This window comes from Giraffa tippelskirchi, chromosome 3 (assembly GCF_054371585.1).
Source record: "Giraffa tippelskirchi isolate mGirTip1 chromosome 3, T2T-mGirTip1v1.2.pri, whole genome shotgun sequence".
NCBI classification, from domain to species: Eukaryota; Metazoa; Chordata; class Mammalia; order Artiodactyla; family Giraffidae; genus Giraffa; species Giraffa tippelskirchi.
Window position 1 is genome coordinate 182,791,887 of NC_137277.1, and position 2,216 is coordinate 182,794,102.

At 47.6% G+C, this 2,216-nt stretch overlaps 1 long non-coding RNA gene across 1 annotated transcript; it reads right to left on the minus strand.

Annotated features, from left to right (window-relative positions):
* On the minus strand, nt 1-1,974 carry LOC145543773 (uncharacterized). The gene is made up of 4 exons (XR_014081039.1): nt 1,834-1,974; nt 1,654-1,741; nt 776-888; nt 1-86 (listed from the first exon to the last, which is right to left on the minus strand). It is a non-coding gene; the product is annotated as an uncharacterized LOC145543773 (long non-coding RNA).
* Between the last annotated feature and the right edge of the window lie 242 nt (nt 1,975-2,216).

Below are 2,216 nucleotides of genomic sequence, written 5' to 3' on the forward strand. Positions count from 1 at the left end.
TGAATTCAGCCTACATTTATTGAATAGATGAACATTCTCATCTTTCCACAGCATCCCTAAGGGAGGGGCATCAGCAGCCTTTGTTCCTGATGGGAAACCGAAGCCCAGAGAAGATAATTGCTAGAGGTCACACCACAGAGCAGTGACCAGACAAAGATTCAAACACAGATCTGACCCACCCCGAAGGCATAGCTCAGCTCCCTGCTGTTCTCTGATATGTCCTCTGTTCCTACCCTCTATGGCATTTCCCACTAGTCATATATATATATATGTATTTGTTTATTGTTTAGTTACTTAATAGTCTCTTCTCAGACTGGTTTTGCTTTTCATTAGATTCCTTGAAGTTAGGTAGAGTGCCTGTCTCCATAAGGTCACTCACATAGTGTTCGTTTGAATTGAAAAATAATACAAGGGTATTCAGAGCTAGTCAAGAATAGAGCGGAGAAGGCAATGGCAACCCACTCCAGTACTCTTGCCTGGAGAATCCCATGGATGGAGGAGCCTGGTGGGCTGCAGTCCATGGGGCCGCTAAGAGTCGGACACGACTGAGCAACTTCACTTTCACTTTTCACTTTCATGCACTGGAGAAGGAAATGGCAACCCACTCTGGTGTTCTTGCCTGGAGAATCCCAGGGACGGCGGAGCCTGGTGGGCTGCCATCTATGGGGTCGCACGGAGTCGGACACGACTGAAGCGACTTAGCAGCAGCAGCAAGAATAGAGAGGTCCTCTTCTTCACTCATTTGTTTCACTCACTTGACAGATTTGATCATTACCTTTTCTGTTGAGCTGGCTGCTGGCGGTAAAGCGGTGATCGGATGGGGCCCTGCCTGCAGAGAGCACGCAGTCCAGGGAGGACACAGGTGACTGCAGTTCAGTGAGGTGTCTCCTGGGATAGGAGAGACAGAGTGGTAGTGGGAATACAGAGCCGACACTGAGCCCAGCTGGGTGGAGAGGGGATCAGGGAGAGTTCCCCAGAGAAGATGATATTTAAACAGAGATCTGAAGGATGAATCAAAGTGCAAGATGCACAGATTGGGGCGGGGGGGACAAGAAGGGAGAAGGATTCAGGATGGGGACACCATATGTACAGGACCAGAAGTGAGAGACCTTTGGTATCTGCCAGATTCCTTACCTGCCTGAGCTCCATGCTCCCAGGAGTGGGCAAGGCCACAGCCAACTATCTCTTAGGGCACAGCCAGCCCAGCTAACACAACATTTGGAATTAGAAAATACATTTTTTAAAACTACAATGATTATTCTTTTTTTTTTCTGATCTTATCAAAGTTATACATTCTCTTTGCAGAAAATAGAGAAAATACTAAAATATATTTTTAAAAAAGAATAGAGAGGAAAGGCATCTGGAATAGGAGAGATCTGAATTTGAATTGAAGCTTAGTTCTTTCCAAGCTGCATAACCCTGAGAGAGGTGCTTTTTCTGTGAACCTCAGGGTCTGAGGAATGGAACCATTAATACCTATGGCACAAAGACATAAAAGATCAAGGATTCCTTCAAGGTTTCACAGCTAGTCATGTCTATCTGTGGTCTGAGTCAGAGACCTTGAAATAGAAGAGGCAGCCTGGCGGCGGGGGGGGGGCGGGGAGCGGGGGGCGGGGGGACCTGGTTTCAGAGTCCTTTCCATTATATACATACCCCTTTCAGGACAGGAGCTGCGGACACAGAACCTTCCAGAGGGAATGGTGAGTGCAGATGTGGCCCAAAGCAGGATCCCCTCTGTCAGCTGAGAGGGCGGTGGGGTAGAAAGTCAAGGCTTGAAAAGTCAACTTCCATCCCAGCTAGAAGATTCAAGGCCTCAGCTAAGAGATCCAATACCTCCATTTCAGTCTCTTCCTGGCAACCTGGCCTGGCACCCTCTAGGATGTGATATCAGTTTAATAATTTAGCAGATGCAGACAAAGATAGCAGCTCTGAAAATAACCCAGCTAGGCCTCAGCCTCCATCTCCTCTTTCCTCAACAGACTCCCCTGCCCTCCCCCCAAGGTCTGGTCTGCACACCTGTCAGTGCCCCTGTCTGCCAGTGGGCATCTCATTCGACAATCTCTTCCTTTTTCTAACTTCCTCCTCCCTCTCACCTCATAGTAAGAGCTTTTGTATTAATTAGAGCTTAAAGGAATCTTGTGCTAGAAGTCAGATTTGGGTTTAATTCATTATGTGGACCTGTGTTGAGTAAGTCCCTTCTCCTCACTAAGCCTCTG